Raw genomic sequence first — 21,721 nt, 5'->3', positions numbered from 1 at the left:
ACAAGCCAGGCATGAGTCACACACCTATTTACTCAATTTAGAATTCTACAGGCAGCATATTTTCCTCTTAAAATGAGGAAAAGGCATGAAAGCTGCAGTTATTAATGTAGTTATGAATGTATTCAATAAGGATACATTCAATGCAATTTTAAAATGACTGACGGCACCAAAAAGGCACATATCCAAAAATGATACTAGTGGGTGGGAGATAAGGTAAAAAAAGGGGGGGGGCAAGGAAACTTGTCAAAACTTGTATGATGAACAAATGTATACAGTTATTATTACTCAGGTTCTTCAGAGACCCCACAGCTTCTAATAACCCAGGGGACAGGACTCCTTACCCAGCGAGGTCACCGTCTCATAGTTCTCCTGCATGACATCCCTGTAGAGGGCTCTCTGAACAGGGTCCAGTAGTGCCCATTCCCCCTTGGTGAAATACAAAGCCACCTCCTCGAAGGTCACTGGCCCCTGAAAGAGCAAGAGTCCAACACTCAGTACCTGCTGCTCCACTCACAACCCCACTATTCACGGAACAGCAGCACCAGGTAAATGGAAGCTCTGGGAGGCACATGTTAACAGAGTCCCACCCCACCTTGCCTAGAACAAACAGGCGGCATCAGAGGGTAGAAAGAGAGAACCTTTGTGTCTCCCAGCTGACAGACAGAGGCAGGGTCTTCACGTTTATCACATACCTACTAGCCAGAGCTTGATATAGGAGATGGGGCTGGCTCTGGTAGGAAACACTCCCCAAATAAAATATAAGAAAGAAAAGGGAAGTCAGTAGTAAAGAATATTAGTTAGAACAGAGGGCAACCTATGGCACGAGTGCTGAAGGCAGCACGCAAGCTGATTTTAAGTGGCACTCACAATGCCCGGGTCCTGGCCACCAGTCAGGGGGGCTCTGCATTTTAATTTAATTTTAAATGAAGTTTCTTAAACATTTTAAAAGCCTTATTTACTTTACATATAACAATAGTTTAGTTATATATTATAGACAGAGAAAGATCTTCTAAAAATGTTAAAATGTATTACTGGCACTCAAAACCTTAAATTAGAGTGAATAAATGAAGACTTCTGAAAGGTTGCTCACCCCTGAGTTCGAAGGTCAGAATTGTAGAAAATTGGTAAGGGAAGTGTGACGTTACTGATATAAATTGGGACCATATAGAACATGGGTTGCAACCAAGGTCCTGTAGTGGCACCAAATCTGATGTAAAGGGGGTCAATATGAGGTGTCTAAGACCAGGTTATGGGTTGCTGGTTATGATTATGCAGTCTGTATGTATGTATCATTTTGTAGTTGAAGTTATGAATATTAGCTCCATACTGTCTGTATTTCAAGCTGGTGCTGTGCTTCTGGGAGACATCCCAGACAAGTTGGTGTTAGCTCTGCCTAGCCTGCTTGATGGCCCATTAAGGACCATCAGCTACACAACTGACCCATGGAGAGAAGGCAGACACCCCTTGTGACTCAGCAAAGTATGCAGGGACTGGCCCATGTGACCCCAGACTCCATTTTGCTGTAATTTTCCACAGTAAGGACAAAGAGGTTCTTACACCTGGAAAAGCCTATATTAGGCTGATGCCTCATCTCCATCTTTTCTGCAATCCTGCTTCTACCTCTGGAGGGACTTTGCTACATGCTGAAGCTCTACACAAGGGACTGATGACCCATCCCAGCGGGGGATGTTCTCCAGAGACTTGATTTGAACCTGCAGTTTATGCCACCACTGCTACAAGCCTGAACTAAGAACTTTGCCATTACTGTATGTAATTGATTCCATTTAACCAATGCTACCTCTCATCTCTACCTTTTTCCTTTTATGAATAAACCTTTAGATTTTAAAGGATTGGCAACAGCGTGATTTGTGGGTAAGATCTGATGTGTATATTGACCTGGGTCTGGGGCTTGATTCTTTGGAATCGAGAGAACCTTTTTCTTTTATTGGGGTGTTGGTTTTCATAACCATTCATCCGCAGGACGGGTGGCACTGGTGGTGATACTGGGAGACTGGAGTGTCTAAGGAAATTGCTCGTGTGACTTGTGGTTAGCCAGTGGGGTGAAACCGAAGTCCTCTTTGTCTGGCTGGTTTGGTTTGCCTTAGAGGTGGAAAAACCCCAGCCTAGGGCTGTGACTGCCCTGTTTGAGCAAGTGGTCCTGAATTGGCACTCTCAGTTGGGTCCTGCCAGAACCGCCTCGTCAAGGAAGCTATCAGAAATCAATGACCAATCAATGAAAATAAGAAGGAAGTTTTGAAAAGTATATTAATCCTAACAATGGTAGTGATAAATTACTAGACGGAAATGGCAGAATTATCAAAAATAATGCAGAAGAGGTAAAAGTGTTCAATAAGTGTTCTCTCCTGGATTTGGAGAAAAACAGATGCTGTACTTGTATCATAAGATGTTGACGACGACACTCCTTCCATTCTAACAAGAACTCACAAGGACATTAAACAGCAGCTATTACAGTTAGACATGTTTAAATAAGCAGGTCTGGATAACTTGTATCCAAGAGTTTTGAAAGACCTGGTGGAGGAGCGTGGTGGACTATTAATGTTGATTGTAATTAGGACTTGGAACACAGGAAAATTCCAGAAGACTGGAATTAAGCTAATGCTGTGCCAATACTAAAAAGTGTAAAAGAGATGACCCAGCTAATTACAAGAGTGTCAGTCTGATATCAATACTGAGCAAAATAATGGAGCAGTCGATACTGGATTTCGTTAATAAAGAATTAAAGGAAGGTAATATAATTAGTACCTGTTAACAAAGGTTTAGAGAAAATAAGGATATCCTTATTAGATGAGATCAAAAGTTTGGTTGCAGTTAATATTATTGATGTAATATATCTAGACTTCTGTAAGGCATATGACTTGATTCAGCACAATATTTTGACTAAAAAACTAGAATGATACAAAATAAACACGGCATACATTAAATAGATTAAAAACTGGGATTGTAAATGGGAACCATGGTCAAGTGGATTTATTTCTAGCGGGTTCCCACAAGGATTGCTTTTGCCCGTGTGCTATTTAACATTCTTATCAATGACCTAGAACAGAATATAAAATCATCACAGATGAAGTTTGCAGTACCACAAAGATTGCGGGTGGTGGTAACTAATGAAGTGGCAGTAGATTCAGGCTCCAGCACTGGGAGTCAGAGAAGTTGTCCCAGCCCTGGCTGGAGGGTTATTTCCTGTTCCACAAAGAGGAGAAGTTCCATTCCCAAATCCCTTGAAATTAGGCCCTATCGACACTACACCCCCATATTCATCATAGTGGTATGGTTATAATATGATTAGGACATAATTATGATGCATTTTGTGCAAGATGTGTCATGTGCTGAATATGATTATCCTATTTGTGTGCATGGATCATGTTTGTATTTGAAGTTATGGATATTGACTCTGTATCTGTATTTCAAAGGTGCTTACTCTGGGTAACACCCACAACGAGCCTTTCAGGTACAACAACGAAGAAGCCAGACAGAGCTGATGGCTTATCAACAAAGAGAATGGATCGTGGAAGAGCTTAGCCTTCCTGTGAATGTTTCAGCCAGCCTATGAGTCATGGCTAGTATGACTCAGCAGGACATGCTAGGACATGTGACTAGACCACATGACAACGAACTCCATTTTGGTACCTGTATTTTTCCACAAACTGGACTGGGAACTGAGTTTGGAACAAATGGTTCCTGCCATATGGAAAAGCTACATAAGGTGGGGAATGAGGCCAAGAGATGATGTCACACCCCACACAAGAGAACTCCTGGAAACACTTGAGGAACAAAGACTGAACTGGGGAAACTGCTGGTCCCAGGGTAAAGGGATTTCTAGCTTGTGTATGGAAACTTGGGGGACTGCTTGTACCATCAGTCAGGGTGAGAAATTGCTAATTCAAATTCTATCCATCTAGTATGTTAGGCTTAGTTTGAGTTTTTGGTTATCTGCTAAGTAATCTGCTTTGATCTGTTTGCTAACACTTAGAAGTGTTGGGATACGTTAGGGTTCAGTAAAACAGCTGGGAAGCTGCTAATGTGCTGACATGCATTGGGGACAAAGGCATAAGCAGGCAGTAATTCTTTGCTTAACAAATAAGTTGCCATATTTTTTCTCTCTGTTGCTTGTAAGAATTGACATTGATGCAGCTGCATGAAGTGTAGTTGCTGGAATGAATGTCCTTTGTGTGAAAGAAAGTAAAAGAAATGTTATCTCCCCTTCCCTTCCTTTCCCAGCTACATAAACAAGCCCTGGCTTATGGCCCCTTCCTCCCTCCCCGAGAACTGCTCATTGATCCTTCCTCCATACCCCGAGAACTGCTGTTTAGGGAAATTTGTAGCAACACGTTATTGCAAAGAACGGTATTTTCAAGGTAAAAATGCCTCTATGATATGTGTAATACTGTGATAGTGGATAGGGGTGGGTATACTAATTGTATGAGTGTTTCTACTACTTAATAAGGGGTTTTGGGGTGTTGTAACGGATGTAGGTGTTTACATACAAATTTAGATAAAAGGCATGTGATGTAACTTATTCAGTACTTACTCGATAGTTGGGTCAAGGGGAACAAGTAACACAATAAAGAAGCCTGTATTCATATCCGCCTCTGGATCAACCGGCTCCTTTTTTGTTCTAACAATAATTACTTAAAATCTACCTTTCTGCCATTAATAAACTTGTTTTATGCTTTATCTTAATCAGTGCATTTTGAATGAAGTGTTTGGGGAAAAGCTGAGCTTGGTTAGCACAGGCTTGTTGTGCACATCTTTCCCATATCGAGGGAAGGCGAACTATATTAATGAGCTTACATTATACAGATCCCTGTGCACTATAAGATGGTATAATTCTAAATTTATACTACAGCAGGTGTGCAAGGTTGGGGAGCTGGGAAATTGGCTGTTGTCGTCTATCTGTCCTTGAGTGGCTCAGGCAAAGCACTCAGGTAGCTCAGTTGGATGCATGGCGCCACCTGCTGTCGTGTTGGGTGATAACAGGGCCTGGAGAGGCTGGCTGAATCTCCAGCAAAGCAGTGTGAAAAGGGCCAGCCCAGCTTGAGGGTTAGAGGGCACAGCGGTTCCCAGAACCATCCCAGACTGCACCCCGGGGTGACAACCCATCACACCCTAAATTACATAAGTTTCAGCAGGTTTGTCACATCCTGTCCCCTCCCTTTCTCCACCCGAGATATTTCCTGCCTCCCACCACCTCCAGCAACTCCTACCCTCCTATGCATTTACTGCTCCTCTCCCTCCAAGCAGAACCCACCACCAGCTCCCTGAGAATCCCTTACCTGAGCCAGCTCCATTGCAGCCATTTCCTTCCCTTTGGGAGGATGAAATGATCTGGAGCAAAACGTGGACGTTATTCTGTAGCCTGCCAGGACGAGAAGGGCAATGTGAGAAAATGCAGAGGGGGCTTTTGTCCATTCCACATGCTGATTCCCCCGATTTTTCCCTGTTAATGGACACTCTAGGTTCTGCCACAGTGTGAAGCACAGAGTGACCTTATTCCAGTACAGGCCTAGCCCCCTCCCACCATGGTGTAACCCTCTGAGACACGGTGAAACCCTCCCAGTAACATCCTCTGTTATACTTACCAAGTTTGCAGACAATACCAAGCTGGGAGGGGTTGCAAGTGCTTTAGAGGATAGGCCAGGGAGGGAGAGCTCAGTGGTTTGAGCATCGGCCTGCTAAACCCAAGGCTGAGAGTTCAATCCTTGAGGGGGCCATTTAGGGATTTGGGGAAAAAATCTGTCTGGGGATTTGTCCTGCTTTGAGCAGGGGATTGGACTAGATACCTCCTATGGTCCCTTCCAACCCTGATATTCTATGATTAAAATTCAAAATGATCTGGAGAAAAGGCCTGAAGTAAACAGGATTAAATTCAATTAGGACAAATGCAAAGTGCTTCATTTAGGAAGGAACAATCAGGTGCACATGTACAAAATGGGAAATTCCTGCCCAGGAAAGAGCACTGCGGAAAGGGAGCTGGGGGCCATAGTGGATCACAAGCTAAGTATAAGTCAACAGTGCAAAAGGCAAACATCATTCTGGGATGTATTTGAGGGAGTACTGTAAGCAAGACACAAGCAGTAATTCTTCCACTCCACCCTGTGTGGATTAGGCCATAACTGGAGTACTGTGTCCATTTGTGGGTGCCACATATGAGGAAAGATGTGGACAAATTGGAGAAAGTTCAGAGAAGAGCAACAAAAATGATTAAAGGTCTAGAAAACATGACCTATGAGGGAAGATTGAAAAAATTGGGTTAGTTTAGTCTGGAGTAGAGAGGTCATGATAATAGTTTTCAAGTACATAAAAGGTTGTTACAGGGATGTGGAAGAAAAAATTGTTCTTAACCTCTGAGGATAGGAGAAGAAGTATAATGGCCTTAAATTGCAGCAAGGGCAATTTAGGATGGAGATTAGGAAAAACTTCCTGTCAGAGTGGTTAAACTCCAGAACAAATAGCGTAGGGAGGTTGTGGAATCTCCATCATGGGGGATTTTTAAGAGCAGGCTGGACAAACACCTCAGGGATGGTCTAGATAATACTTAGTCCTGCCTTGAGTGCAGGGGACTGGCCTAGATGACCTTCCAAAGTCCCTTCCAGTTCTATGATTCTATGAAAAAAGGCCAGAGAAGAGCAGAATCAAAGGAGTCACTCTGGGGATTCCCCCTGTCACTGTCCCCAAGGCAGCTCTCTCAGGTTTACAAAGCTGTTTGATGCTCCAGCCTTTATACAGTCTCTCCTGGCAGTGCCCCCTTCATGGGCTGGGCCTAGTTTTAGCTTTTGGGAAGCGTGACCCCGGGGGCTCTGAGACTGGGCCTTCTTGCCTCAGCACATCTTGTTTCTTTCTGTGGCTCCCCAGTGAGTCCCAATGAGTAGATACTCCTCATACAGACTGTGAACATAAGAACGGCCCACTGCCTCAGACCAATGGTCCATCTAGCTCAGTGGCTAATGCCAGGTGCATCAGAGGGAAAGAACAGAACAGGTAACCATCAACTGGCCATCCTGTCACCCATTCCCAGCTTCTGGAAACAGAGGCTAGAGACACCATCCCTGCCCAGCCTGCCTGTGACACTGGCAGATGAGGTGTTAGCTCTTACACAAGCCTTTGTGTCTTAACTGAACATGGACAAACGCACAGTGGAATCAGTCTGACTCACCTGTGTTAGTATTGATAAAACAGGTATTAGGATTATAAGAACATCTTTAGACTTCATTAAATGCTTGTGAGTTGCTGCCTGGGTTAATATCTGACTAGTTGCATTGTGAGCCTCTGTGGCTCTGTAAATCACCAGACAGGAGAGAGACTTTACCTAGGTGAAGTGCTGATTGGCAACCGAATGCATTACACCCTGCCTGGCAGGAAAGGTCCATCAACACCAGAGACACTATTATGGGACGTCAAAGAAGACACAAGACTGTTGTTGTGCTCTTGACTTTCCATTAGCTGAGTTTCCAGGACAGAGCACATGGCAGGAAGGGGATGAAAAACCCCACACAGAAGGAACTGATGATCTGTATGCTGCTTGGACTCGGGGGGGCAAAGTTTTTACGCATCAGCAAGAGATCCCCAGCTGCCTAGCCGGGGTTAGTCCTAAAGAATATGCACAGCTTGCGTATTATAGAAGCTTCTATTACCATTTGAAATTTCAGACTGTAACTCATCTGCATCTATAGGATTACCTGCTTTAACTTTGTAAACAACTCTCCTTTCCTTTTAAATAAATATTAATACAGGTTATGACAGGACTGACTACAAGTGTTGTCTTTGTTGGAAGATCTAAGAGTCATTTGACCTAAGGAAGTGACTGGCCCTTTGGGACTGGCAGTAACCTGAACATTGCTGTGATTCATAGAATCATAGAATCTCAGGGTTGGAAGGGACCTCAGGAGGTATCTAGTACAACCCCCTGCTCAAAGCAGGACCAAACCCAACTAAATCATCCCAGCCAGGGCTTAGTCAAGCCTGACCTTAAAAACCTCTAAAGGAGATTCCACCACCTCCCTAGGTAACCCATTCCAGTTCTTCACCACCCTACTAGTGAAAAAGTTTTTCCTAATGTCCAACCTAAACCTCCCCCTCTGAAACTCGAGACCATTACTCCTTGTTCTGTCATCTTCTACCACTGAGAACAGTCTAGATCCATCCTCTTTGGAACCCCCTTTCAGGTAGTTGAAAGCAGCTATCAAATCCCCCCTCATTCTTCTCTTCTGCAGGCTAAACAATCCCAGTTCCCTCAGCCTCTCCTCATAAGTCATGTGCTCCAGCCCCCTAATCATTTTTGTTACCCTCCGCTGGACTCTCTCCAATTTATCCACATCCTTCTTGTAGGGTGGGGCCCAAAACTGGACACAGTACTCCAAATGAGGCCTCACCAGTGCTGAATAGAGGGGAATGATCACATCCCTCGATCTGCTGGAAATGCCCCTACTTATACAACCCAAAATGCCATTAGCCTTCTTGGCAACAATGGCACACTGTTGACTCATATTCAGCTTTTCGTCCACCATAACCCCTAGGTCCTTTTCTGCAGAACTGCTGCCCAGCCATTCGGTCCCTAGTCTGTAGCAGTGCATGGGATTCTTCCGTCCTAAGCAGGGCCGGCTCTACAGTTTTTGCCGCCCCAAGCAGACTGCTGAATTGCCGCCCTGGGCTGGGGGGGGCAGTCCGTGTGCCCTTAGGGCGGCAGGCGCCACAGCGGGGAGCCCAGAGCCTTTTAAATCCCAGCCGCCGCTGGGAATCAGAGGGCTCCGGGCTGCCCGCCGCGGCAGGGAGCCCAGAGCCTTTTAAATCCCAGCCGCGGCCGGGAATCAGAGGGCTCCGGGCTGCCCGCTGCGGCGGGGAGCCCAGAGCCTTTTAAATCCAAGCCGCGGCCGGGAATCAGAGGGCGGCGGGCAGCGCAGAGCCTTTTAAATCCCAGCCGTGGCCAGGAGTCAGAGAGCTCTGCGGCTGCGGGCAGCGCAGAGCCTTTTAAATCCCAGGCGGCCGGGAATCAGAGGGCTCTGATTCCCAGCAGCGGTTGGGATTTAAAGGCTCTGCGCTGCCAGCGGGCAGCCCGGAGCCCTCTGATTCCCGGCCACGGCTGGCGGCAGGGCGGCTCTAGGATTTGCTGGGGCGGCGCTTTGGCGGTTGCGGTCGGCGGCTCGGTGGCCTCCACCGGGGCCATCTACCGCCCTCCCCCAGGATGCCGCCCCAAGCGCGCTTGGCGCGCTGGTGCCTGGAGCCGGCCCTGGTCCTAAGTGCAGGACTCTGCACTTGTCCTTGTTGAACCTCATCATATTTCTTTTGGCCCAATCCTCTAATTTGTCTAGGTCCCTCTGTATCCTAGCCCTACCCTCCAGCGTATCAACCACTCCTCCCAGTTTAGTGTCATCTGCAAACTTGCTAAGGTGCAGTCCACACCATCCTCCAGATCGTTAATGAAGATATTGAACAAAACCGGCCCCAGCACCGACCCTTGGGGCACTCCACTTGATACCGGCTGCCAACTAGACATGGAACCATTGATCACTACCCGTTGAGCCCGACCATCTAGCCCGTTTTCTATCCACCTTACCGTCCAGTCATCCAGCCCATACTTCTTTAACTTGCTGGCAAGAATACTGTGGGAGACTGTATCAAAAGCTTTGCTAAAGTCCAGAAACAGCACATCCACTGCTTTCCCCTCATCCACAGAGCCGGTTATCTCATCATAGAAGGCAATTAGGTTAGTCAGGCATGACTTGCCCTTGGTGAATCCATGCTGACTGTTCCTGATCACTTTCCCCTCCTTTAAGTGGTTGAGAATTGATTCCTTGAGGACCTGTTCCATGATTTTTCCAGGAACTGAGGTGAGACTGACGGGCCTGTAGTTCCCTGGATCTTCCTTCTTCCCTCTTTAAAAGATGGGCACTACATTAGCTTTTTTCCAGTCATCCGGGACCTCCCCCAATCGCCATGATTTTTCAAAGATAATGGCCAATGGCTCTGCAATCTCATCGGCCAACTCCTTTAGCACCCTCGGATGCAGTGCATCCTGCCCCATGGACTTGTGCTCGTCCAGCTTTTCTAAATAGTCCCGAACTACTTCTTTCTCCAGAGAAAAAAGGCAGTCAGCTGCAAACCAGCTGAGCAGCAAACAGCAGAGAGGCAAACAGAAGGAGTTTGCCTGGGAGCTGACTGAGCAGAGAGATACGCTAAGTGCTGCATTAGGGGGACTGCGCTGGTGAGTATCTGAGTGTCTGTTGAGGGGACAGTTTGGCAGTTTGACCGTGTGCTTGATTGTTTGATTGCTTGTTTGAACAGTGTGATTTGGGAGTGCTTTGTTCCAGCTGGGCCTGACTGTTATAAAAAGGCACTCAGCTGCGAACCAGGGGGTAAGGCAGTGGGGTAAGGCAGGGGTTCTCAACCAGGGGACTGGGGCCCCCTGGGGGGCCGTGAGCAGCTTTCAGGGGGCTGCCTAGCAAGGCCGGCATTAGACTCGCTGAGGCCCAGGGCAGAAAGCTGAACTCCCAGCACATGGGGCTGAAGTCAGGGCCCTGAGCCCCACCACCCAGGGCTGAAGCCAAAGCCTAGGCCAGGGGTCTCAAACTCAAACGAGCACGAGGGCCACATGAGGACTAGTGCATTGAACCGAGGGCCGCATCACTGACACCCCCCTTTGCTGCCTCCGGCCCTGTCCCCACTCCACCCCTTCCCTGCCCCAATCCCACCCCTACCCCAAAGTCCCCACCCCAACGCTGCCCCCAGGGGGTGCAGAAATGGTGCAGGGTGCGGCGGGGGCTCAGGGCAGGGAGCTGGGGTGCAGGAGGGGTGTGGGATGCGGCAGGAGGCTCAGGGAAGGGAGCTGGGGTGCAGGAGGGGTGTGGGATGCGGCAGGAGGCTCAGGGCAGGGAGCTGGGGTGCAGGAGGGGTGTGGGATGAGGCAGGGGGCTCAGGGAAGGGAGCTGGGGTGTGGGATGCGGCAGGGGGCTCAGGGCAGGGAGCTGGGGTGCTGGAGGGGTGTGGGATGTGGCAGGGGGCTCAGGGCAGGGAGCTGGGGTGCAGGAGGGGTGTGGGATGTGGCAGGGGGCTCAGGGCAGGGAGCTGGGGTGCAGGAGGGGTGTGGGATGCGGCAGGGGGCTCAGGGCAGGGAGCTGGGGTGCAGGAGGGGTGTGGGATGTGGCAGGGGCTCAGGGCAGGGAGCTGGGGTGCAGGAGGGGTGGGATGAGGCAGGGGCTCAGGGCAGGAGCTGGGGTGCAGGAGGGTGTGGGATGCGGCAGGGCGCTCAGGGCAGGGAGCTGGGGTGCAGGCGGGGTGTGGGATGGGGCAGCGGGCTCAGGGCAGGGGGTTGGGGTGCAGGAGGGGTGTGGGATGCGGCAGGGCGCTCAGGGCAGGGAGCTGGGGTGCAGGAGGGGTGGGATGTGGCAGGGGCTCAGGGCAGGAGCTGGGGTGCAGGAGGGTGTGGGATGCGGCAGGGGCTCAGGGCAGGAGCTGGGGTGCAGGAGGGGTGTGGGATGCGGCAGGGGGCTCAGGGCAGGAGCTGGGGTGCAGAGGGGTATGGGATGCGGCAGGGGCTCAGGTAAGGAGGTTGGGGTGCAGGAGGGTGTGGGATGCGGCAGGGAGCTCAGGGCAGGAGCTGGGGTGCAGGAGGGGTGTGGGATGCGGCAGAGGGCTCAGGGCAGGGGTTGGGGTGCAGGAGGGTGTGGGATGTGGCAGGGGTTAAGGGAAGGAGCTGGGGTGCAGAGGGGTGTGGGATGTGGCAGGGGCTCAGGGCAGGGGATGGGGGTGTGGGATGCGGCAGGGGCTCAGGGCAAGGAGTGGGGTGTGGGATGTGGCAGCGGGCTCAGGGCAGGAGCTGGGGTGCAGGAGGGGTGTGGGATGAGGCAGGAAGCTCAGGGAAGGGAGCTGGGGTGCAGGAGGGTGTGGGATGCAGAAGGAGGCTCAGGGCAGGGAGCTGGGGTGCAGGAGGGGTGGGATGTGGCAGGGGCTCAGGGCAGGGGTGCAGGCGGGGTGTGGGATGCGGCAGGGGGTTCAGGGCAGGGAGCTGGGGTGCAGGAGGGGTGTGGGATGCGGCAGGGGGCTCAGGGAAGGGAGCTGGGGTGCAGGAGGGTGTGGGATGAGGCAGGGGCTCAGGGCAGGAGCTGGGGTGCAGGAGGGTGTGGGATGCGGAAGGAGGCTCAGGGCAGGAGCTGGGGTGCAGGAGGGGTGTGGGATGTGGCAGGGGCTCAGGGCAGGAGCTGGGGTGCAGGAGGGGTGTGTGATGCGGCAGGGGGCTCAGGGTGGGGTTGGGGTGCAGGAGGGGTGTGGGATGCGGCAGGGGTTCAGGGCAGGGGGTTGGGGTACAGGTGGGTGTGGGGTGAGGCAGGGGGCTCAGGGCAGGGGGTTGGGGTGCAGGAGGGGTGTGGGATGTGGCAGGGGACTCAGGGCAGGGGTTGGGGTGCAGGAGGGGTGTGGGATGTGGCAGGGGCTCAGTGCAGGGGTTGGGGTGCAGGAGGTGTGGGATGTGGCAGGGGCTCAGGGCAGGGGTTGGGGTGCAGGAGGGGTGTGGGATATGGCAGGGGCTCAGGGCAGGGGTTGGGGTGCAGGAGGGTGTGGATATGGCAGGGAGCTCAGGGCAGGGGTGCAGGAGGGGTGTGGGATGCGTCAGGGGCTCAGGCAGGGGTTGGGGTGCAGGAGGGGTGTGGGATGTGGCAGGGGCTCAGGGCAGGGGTGGGGGTGCAGGAGGGGTGTGGGATGCGGCAGGGGACTCAGGGCAGGGAGCTGGGGTGCAGGAGGGGTGGGATGAAGCAGGGGCTCAGGGCAGGAGCTGGGGTGCAGGAGGGTGTGGGATGTGGCAGGGGGCTCAGGGCAGGGGGTTGGGGTGTGGGATGCGGCAGGGGGCTCAGGGCAAGGAGTGGGGGTGTGGGATGTGGCAGCGGGCTCAGGGCAGGGAGCTGGGGTGCAGGAGGGGTGTGCGATGAGGCAGGAAGCTCAGGGAAGGGAGCTGGGGTGCAGGAGGGGTGTGGGATGCGGAAGGAGGCTCAGGGCAGGGAGCTGGGGTGCAGGAGGGGTGTGGGATGTGGCAGGGAGCTCAGGGCAGGGGTGCAGGAGGGGTGTGGGATGTGGCAGGGGTTCAGGGCAGGGAGCTGGGGTGCAGGAGGGGTGGGATGCGGCAGGGGCTCAGGAAGGAGCTGGGGTGCAGGAGGGTGTGGGATGAGGCAGGGGCTCAGGGCAGGGTGGTGGGGTGGAGGAGGGGGGTGGGTTGCCGCAGCTGGCTCAGGGCAGGGTGCTGGGGTGCAGGAAGGGTGTGGGATGTGGCAGGGGGCTCAGGGCAGGGAGCTGGGGTGCAGGAGGGTGTGGGATGCGGCAGGGGCTCAGGGTGGGGGTTGGGGTGCAGGAGGGCTGTGGGATGTGGCAGGGGGCTCAGGGCAGGGGATGGGGTGCAGGAGGGCTGTGGGATGTGGCAGGGGGCTCAGGGCAGGGGTTGGGGTGCAGGAGGGGTGTGGGATGTGGCAGGGGGATCAGGGCAGGGGTTGGGGTGCAGGAGGGGTGTGGGCTGTGGCAGGGGGCTCAGGGCAGGGGATGGGGTGCAGGAGGGTGTGGGATATGGCAGGGGCTCAGGGCAGGGGTTGGGGTGCAGGAGGGTGTGGGATATGGCAGGGGCTCAGGGCAGGGGTGCAGGAGGGGTGTGGGATGCGTCAGGGGCTCAGGCAGGGGTTGGGGTGCAGGAGGGGTGTGGGATGTGGCAGGGGACTCAGGGCAGGGAGCTGGGGTGCAGGAGGGGTGTGGGATGAAGCAGGGGGCTCAGGGCAGGGAGCTGGGGTGCAGGAGGGGTGTGGGATGTGGCAGGGGGCTCAGGGCAGGGGGTTGGGGTGGAGGAGGGGTGTGGGATGTGGCAGGGGGCTCAGGGCAGGGGGTTGGGGTGCAGGAGGGGTGTGGGATGCGTCAGGGGGCTCAGGGCAGGGGGTTGGGGTGCAGGAGCGGTGTGGGATGTGGCAGGGGGCTCAGGGCAGGGGGTTGGGGTGCAGGAGGGGTGTGGGATGTGGCAGGGGGCTCAGGGCAGGGGGTTGGGGTGCAGGAGGGGTGTGGGATGTGGCAGGGGGCTCAGGGCAGGGGGTTGGGGTGCAGGCTCCAGCCCGGCGCCGGTTACCTAGAGCGGCTCCGGGGTGGCAGCAGTGGGCACCGGGGCCAAGGGAGGCTCCCTGCCTGCCTGCCCTGGCCCCTGGCCCCGCGCTGCTCCATGTCCCTGCAGCCTCGGGGGGAGGGGGTCAGGGCTCCGGGCGTGCGCTCTCTTGCCGCTCCTCTAGGTACCTCCCGCGATGCTCCCATTGGCCGCGGTTCCCTGTTCCCGGCCAATGGGAGCTGTGGGGCGGTGCCTGGAAGGAGGCAATGCAGGAGCCCTCTGCCTTTCCCTCTCCCGGCGGGAGGGCGAGCTGCCAGCTGCTCCAGACAGCGGCACGGGGCTCGCAGCACCACGGGGGCCATCCCGCGGGTAGGCAGAGGGGAGCTTGGCAGCCACACCCAAGAGCCCCGCAGCCGCATGCAGCCCGGGTGTTTGAGACCCCTGGCCTGAGCGATGGAGCTTTGTGGGGGCCCCTGTGGCATCCCCCCCTAACACCAGCTCTGGTTACTGTGGCCCACGTGGGCCGTGGAGTTTTTATAGCAGGTTGGGGGGTGGGGCGACCTCAGAAAGAAAAAGGTTGAGAACGCCCAGTGCAAGGGACCATCTGTCACAAAGGTGAGCTCACCTGCGTGGTGAGATATATGGGATCACCCAAGGGGACTGTCTGTGGTTCCACGTTGATGCTGTTACAGAGCCTGAAGCGTTTACACTGGATACTTGGTTGGTGAAATCTCCATACAGACCTCACACCCAATTTGGGTTTGTTCCCTGCTTCTCACCAGTCTGCCTGAGGCCGGTGCTCGTGCTCTCCAGTCACTGGGGACAGCGTTACAGAGACTAACGGGCACAACGCCACCAGCAGCAATTGGCAGCACTGCAGAGCAGGCTTCACAGGGACACAGTGTGGGCCAAAGGGTCTGTGGTCTCCACCAAACCCCTGTTCTCCTCTACTGCACGTCAGCATCCCGGCAACCTTCTAGGAGGGTCCAGGCTGCCACCCATCTCCAGCACAGCAGCGCCCGCGCCCCACGATCCGCCTTGTCTCCTCAGAGGTGAGTGACGGAGGGTGCACAAGGGGTCCGGTTCGGGGAGGGATAACAAAACACACCCTCTGGGGTCACCCCTCAGGAAGTGACGGTGACAGGCCTTGTGGTGGCAGTAAAGGGGGAGGGGAGGGCATGGGAGCAGCACCCTCAAAGGCAATGCTGGAGACCCAGTAAACTCTGAAGGGGACTGAGAGTCTCCCAGGGCCCCATATCCTGTTGGGATCTGTCCAAAGTCCCCCCCACTTCTTTTCTTTCATTCCTTTATTTACCCTTGTTTGCTGACAGTTGACTCTTGTGCTGTTTCACCTGGTGCCCCGAGAGAGGAAGAAAGGGCCCCGCGGCCTCAGGCAGGGTTGACAGCTTAGAACAGGGGTCCCCAAAGTGGTGCCTGCGGATGCCACAGCGCCCATCAGGGCGTCTAAGTGCGCCCGCATACTGGCCGGTGAACCGAAATTCAGCGGCATTTTCCTGGCAACGCCTCTGGGTGTGTCCCCTGGGTCAGGAGAAGTCAGTGTCCAGCCCTGTGGGGCTGTGCTCCTGGCTCATACCTCCAGCACTCACTGCTGCCCCTCCCTTACCAGCTGCACTGTTCAGCCAGCCCCAGGCCTCTGTGAGGTCACTGCCCCCCGCCCCCACCTCCAACCTTCAAACTGGGACATTTCACACCAGTGCCAATCAGAGTGCACTAGTGTAACTTCTGTCTACACTAAGGGTTTGCACCAGTGCCTAAAACACCAGGGTGGCAGAGACCTTCAGAGACAGCAGTACGGTGGCACTAGAACCTATTTCTAGCTCGGTCACGGACAGCCTGGGTGACCTTGGACACGTCAATGTTTCTCCTCCCAACTTCAGTCTCTTTACCCTGCTGCCACTCACTGGGGTCTCCTCTCTCTCCAGAGCTGCTCACCACTACAGTCTGTGTGGGTGTCCCCAGAGCTAAGGCAGTTCAGCTCTGGAATAGTCTTACAAGGGGGCTGGGGAGTCTCTGTCCCTGGAAGTTTTTAAGAACAAGTAGGACAAAGCTCTGTCAGAGACAATCTACAGATACTTGGTCCTGCCTCAGCAGAGAGCTGGACTTGATGACATCTTGAGGTCCTATCTAGCCCTACATGTCTAGGATGCCATGAAATATATACGTATAAAACACAACATCCAGAGTAAAACCCACCACAACATAATGTCAGGAAACTCAGAAAAAAAAAGGAAAAAAGAATCAACAAAAGCCACAGCATAAAATGACAATACAGAGGAAAAGAAAACACGATGCAAACTAACACACCTAGGACAATATTACACAATGAAAAAAAAAAAAAAAGAGCTCATCTCAAACCAGCACAACACAGGCACCAAACATGCTGAGGCAAAACAATGAACCATAAAACTGCTACACAACATGGTGCGATCACAGTTCCAAATGGCCCCATGCAAAACAGCTCAGCGTAGAACAGGACACAGCACAAAAGAGAATTATTTCAGTGTAGGCCTGGAAGGGATCTTGAGAGGTCGTCTCCTCAAGCCTCCTGTGACAAGTCAGGACCAAGTATCCCTAGACATTCCCAGACTGGTGTCTCTCTAACCTGGTCTTAAAGACCTCCAATGAAGGAAATTCCACAACCTCCCTTGGAAGCCAATGCAAGGCAAACACTGACCAAAACAACACTGTACACACACATGCTGGACTTGAGGTTAAGGGGAGAGGCAAGAATTCAAACAATCTGGCGTCAGTTCCCAGTTTTGCCCCAAATTCTCCATGCAAACTTGTGTAAATTACTTCAGCTCTTTGAGCTTCAGTTTCCCCATCTGTAAAATGGAGAGTCGCCTCCCACCATTGGCCTATTTAGCCTTTGAGCTTTTTGTGGCAAGGCCTCTGTCCCTGTGGGCATGTCCACACTGCAGTCAGACACCGGCGGCTGGCCCGTGCCCGCTGACTTGGGCTCACACGGCTCAGGCTGTGGGGCTGTTCAAATGTGGTGTCGATGTTCTGGCTGGGGCTGCAGCCCAAGGTCTGGCACCCTCCCACCTCGCAGGGTCCTACAGCCTGGCCCCAGCCCGAGCCCAGACAACTACACTGCAATTAAACAGCCCCTTCGCCTGAGCCCGTGAGCCTGAGTCACCTGGCATGGGCCAGCTGGGGGTTTTAGTGGCAGGGTAGAGATACCCTTGGTGTCTGTTCAGCACCTGTCACAATGGGGACCCTGATCTTGGTCAGTGTCTATGCAAAGCCCTGCAGAACAGGGGCCTGACCTCAGTCGGGGACTCTGCAACTCCCAGCATTGCAGGATCTCTGATTTTGTTCGGGTTCCCTGCAGCATCTGGCAAATTGTGGGGGCAGGATCTCTGTCAGGGTCTGTGCAGTGCCCAGTACAGTGGTGGGGCGTGATCTGGGTCAGGGTCAGTGCAGTGCCAGGCCCAACAGGGACACAGATCTCAGTCGAGGTCTCTGAAATGCCCAGCACAATGGACGCAGCAGTTTGGGTCACAGTCATGCGCTGCCTGGCACAAGGGGGACCATGATCTCGGTCCAGGTCTCAGTTTTACCTGGCACAACAGTGAGGTCTGATCTCACCTGGGATCTCTTCAGTGCCTGGCAGAACAGGGCCCAGATCTCAGTTGGGGTCTCTGCAGCACAGGCCCACGCTCAGTACGATAAGAGCCCTGATCTCAGTCACACACCTGGAGAGAAAAGTGGGAAGATTTTTGAGCATTAGATATCAGTATTTCAGAACTGAGGAGAAAATGGGGCAAAAACTAAATATTTGCTAATATAAGGGACAAGCATCATGTGGGGAGATTTTATGTCACCATTCAACCACTCAAGAGGAAAGAGGGGAAATTTGAGGGGATTATACAGCAATATTAAATCAACAACAGAAGGGGATGGATTCTTCTTGCCTCACATTCACATGGCCGGCAGGGATCCCTGGGTGATGTGGCTTTCACAAGGAAGAGGAGTGGGGCTGGAGTGAGGTCACTGGCTATGGGGAGGGGCTGGCAGTGGGATCTGGGAATGTGACTAGTACAAGGGGTCAGCAACCTTTCAGAAGTGCTGTGCCAAGTCTTCATTTATTCACTCTAATGTAAGGTTTTGCGTGCCAGTAATACATTTTAATGTTTTTAGACTGTCTCTTTCTGTAAGTCTATAATATAGAACTAAATTACTGTTGCATGTAAAGTAAATGAGGTTTTTTAAATGTTTAAGAAACTTCATTTAACATTAAATTAAAATGCAGAGCCTCCCTCGGACCGGTGGCCAGGACCAGGCAGTGGTCCTGCACAGGGGCGGCTCTAGAAATCACGCTGCCCCAAGCAGCGCGGTGCGCTGCGCCGCCCTTCCCCGGTCCTGCGGCGGGTCCCCTCTTCCCGCGGCTCCGGTTGAGCTCCCGCTGCGGCAGGTCGACCGGAGCCCGGGACGAGCGGACCTGCCGCAGGGATGACTGCGGCGGGTGCCGTGGTCCCGCGGCTCCGGTTGACCTGCCGCAGTCATGCCTGCGGGAGGTCCAGCCGAGCCGCGGGACGAGCGCCCCCTCCGCAGTCATGCCTGCGGCAGGTTCACTCGTCCCGGGCTCCGGTCGACCTGCCGCAGCCATGACGGTGGCAGGTCCGCCGGCCCAGCCTCCCGCCCTCCCCGGCGGCAGGGGACGCCCCCTACATTTTGCCGCCCTAGGCACCAGCTTGTTTTGCTGGTGCCTAGAGCCGCCCCTGGTCCTGCAGCATCTGGCAAATTGTGGGGGCAGGAACACGAAAATCAGCTCGTGTGCCATAGGTTGGCTACCCCTGGACTAGCAGTTGGTGAGGGGGGGCTGCTGGGTTGGGCAGGGTGGGGGAGGGGGAGTAGCTGGGACTGGGAAACCTGGGGCTGGGCCGTCTCCATGGGGGACACTTGCTCCTCCCTCCCCTTCCTGGCCCTTCCCAGGCCCCGTTGCCAGCAGAGAGTGGCCCCCCCCCCGGCGCAGCCCAGAGGTGTCCCTGTCTCAGGGCCCCCCCAGCCTCTGCCCATTCACCCTCTGCCCAGCTCAGGAATCACTGGGGGGAACCATTTCCCACCCGCACAAGGACAAATCCCTGCAGGTGGAAATGGGGGAACCCCCCAAACCTGAGACCTGAACTGGCCACTAGCGAAGGGGAGAGAAAATGGGGCACAATCGGGGGACAGGGAACTTCTCAGGGGTTGGGGAGGGGTCACCCTGGGCGCTGCTCGTGGCTCTCTAGGGAGAAAGGGGGCAGGACGGGGGAGGAGGGGGGTCCCCACGGGGGGGGCAGCGGTAAATCCGAGGGGATCTCAGCCCCCCCCTTTCTCTCCCCGCTCCTCGGGGGTCACCTGCTCCCCCCCGGCCATGTCCGGGCTGCACCGACATTTGCCGCCCCGCCCGGTCTCACCTCCCAGCCCCACGCAGGGACCCCAAGGTAAATGGGCTCTCCCGCCGCGATCTGCGCATGCCCAGAGCCCCACCGGCACCAACCCTTCCCCGGCCCGGGAGAGGCTCCAACGGCCCCGCGCGAGCCAAGCAGAGCCCCAGCGCCCAACGCTCCTTTGCAGCTCGGCTCCGTCTCCTCTGCCGACGTCACTTCCGCTTCCGGGAGAGTCAGGAACTACATCTCCCAGCCTGCCCCGGGGCCGTTTCCGCCCTCTCCAGCCCAGGGAAGGGAGGGTTTCAGCAGCTGTTACTGCGCATGCTCCATGCGAGCCCCGCTGGGGGCGGGAGAACAAAGCTGCTGCTGCCGCCTCCGCGTGAGCCGGGCCCGGGCTGAGCCGCTGCTGCTCCCCGGGGGGGGGTCTGTGCGGGGGGGGCGGAGCTTTCTCCAGCTGGGCCCCGCCCCGGGCTCTGCTGAGGCTCCCGGTGACGGAGCCCGGGGGGCGGGGCAGGTCCCGGCTCTGCGCGGTGCCCCCCCCCCCCCATCGCTGCCCCCCCCGGGGGCCCGGAGCTGCTGCCGCGCTGAGGCCGGGAGGATCCTTCCCGCAGCGAGTCTGAGCCGCCCCCCCCCCCGGCTCTGCTGTGCCCGGTACCGGGGGGGTGAAGCGGGTCCCCCCGCCCGGTGCCCCCTTCCCCGCACGGGCGGAGCGGGGCAGCCGCGGGGGGAGCCCCCGGGAACGGGGCGGTGACCCCGGCTCCCAGCCCGGGGCAGGGCGCTAGGGGAGGGGAGGGGACGAGGGTGTGCGGAGAAATTAGCGGGGGGGGGGGCAGGTTCCCAGATCTCTGCCCCCCCCCCCGCACACTCACTGCAGCCTCCCTGCCCAGGGTCACTTCCCTGTGACCGAGGTGAGGAGCAGAGAGAGGAAGAACCAGCCCCGGACTCTCCCTGCTCCCCCTGCGGCAGGAGTGCGCTGCCCTGGGGGCAGGGTCAGGGGGACCCCCCCCCAAGGGGCTCCTTTGGGTCTGGTCTGGTCCAGGGTTTGATTCACACCCTGTTGCTGGGAGGGCTTCAAAATGTCTTGGTTGGTTCCTGCTGCTGGGGGGAGCACAAGGGGGAAAGGAGGGGCCGGGGGCCAGGTCTGTGCTGCACTGTGGGGACTGAGCATGTTCCCAGCCTGGCAGAATCTACAATCTCTGTCTGCAGGGAAAGGGCCTGGGGGAATCGTGATGTGAAATGAACTGAAGCCTGTTCTGAAACCTCCACAACTGCCCTTCTCGCCCTGCCAGGCTGCAGAATGACGCCCACCTCTCGCTCCAGCTCGTCCCAGCCTCCCATGGGACAGGAGAAATGGCTGCAGTGGAGCCAGCTCAGGTAGGGGTTATTGGGGGGGTTGCTGGTGGGTTCCTGCTGGAGGGGGCAGGGCAGGAAATACTGAAGAGGTGGCATTTTCTGGGGAGTTAGGTCTGGAGGGGGGCAGGGAATACCCTGGGTGAGGATAGGATTGGGGACAGTGTGTGACAAACCTGCTGGGACTTGTTAACATGGGCCTAGATCCTCAGAACAAACACTTGGGTGTTGGGGGAGAAAATTCCCTAATTTGTGAAACAGGAAACAGACAAAGCAACTCCCTGGGCGGGGCTGGGAAAACTGACCAGACTTCCAGTGCTGAACCCTCAGCCTGCTAGCCAGGGGCTGGTGTGACATGGAAAGGGGGCACCCAGCAGGGAGGTGTAGGGAAGATGTCCCGGCCCCTCACATCCAGCTGCTGGCAGTGGGGAGGGTGTTGGGTTCTCTACCATGGGGCTGTGCCTGGACCCTACTGGGGGCTCCATCTCCTGTAACAGCCTCTGGCTAGTAGGTCTGTGGTGGATCTGCTGGGAGAGACAAGGGGCTCTCACTTCGTCCCCTCACCCAGATGTCTCCTGGCTGCTCTCAGCAGTGTGGGGATAGGACTCTGCTGACTCTCTCAGAGCTTCCATTTGATTGGCTCCTTTCCTCCATGAACAGTGGGGCTGTGAGTGGGGCAGCAGGTACTGAGTGTTGGGCTCTTGCTCTTTCAGGGGCCGGTGACCTTCGAGGAGGTGGCTGTGTATTTCACCAGGGAAGAGGGGGCTCTGCTGGACCCCACTCAGAGAGCCCTCTACAGAGCCGTCATGCAGGAGAACTGTGAGAATGTGACCTCGCTGGGTAAGGATTCCTGTTCCCTCGGTTTTTAGAAAGAGAAATGCAGCGTTAAGGTTCATGC

General features: G+C 55.0%; 1 pseudogene; it reads left to right on the top strand.

Moving 5' to 3' along the window:
* Nucleotides 1-21,721, top strand: part of LOC120381606 — a 259,643-nt pseudogene that overhangs the window by 67,520 nt on the left and 170,402 nt on the right.

Source organism: Mauremys reevesii, linkage group 14 (genome assembly GCF_016161935.1).
Source record: "Mauremys reevesii isolate NIE-2019 linkage group 14, ASM1616193v1, whole genome shotgun sequence".
Classification (NCBI taxonomy): Eukaryota; Metazoa; Chordata; order Testudines; family Geoemydidae; genus Mauremys; species Mauremys reevesii.
The sequence above is the reverse complement of the archived record's forward strand: the minus strand, read 5'-3'. Positions and strand labels throughout refer to the sequence as shown.